Raw genomic sequence first — 238 nt, 5'->3', positions numbered from 1 at the left:
CAACATTTAATCGATCTTTAAGTCATCATAAGGTTGTGGAAAATGGATATGGTATAAGGGATTTCCATGTGACAAAAAAATCTGGGAGAACAGCTGATGCCCTCGTGACGCACGTGCGGCTGGAACGACTGTTGATAATAAGCGACAGTGGCTCACATGTGTTCCGTTTTGGATTCATATGTTTGCTCATTTGTTATCATATGTCTTTAGATGATGCTCGGAAACACATGTACACACG

Source organism: Penaeus monodon, chromosome 23 (assembly GCF_015228065.2).
Source record: "Penaeus monodon isolate SGIC_2016 chromosome 23, NSTDA_Pmon_1, whole genome shotgun sequence".
NCBI classification, from domain to species: Eukaryota; Metazoa; Arthropoda; class Malacostraca; order Decapoda; family Penaeidae; genus Penaeus; species Penaeus monodon.
Note: the sequence above shows the minus strand (reverse complement) of the source record.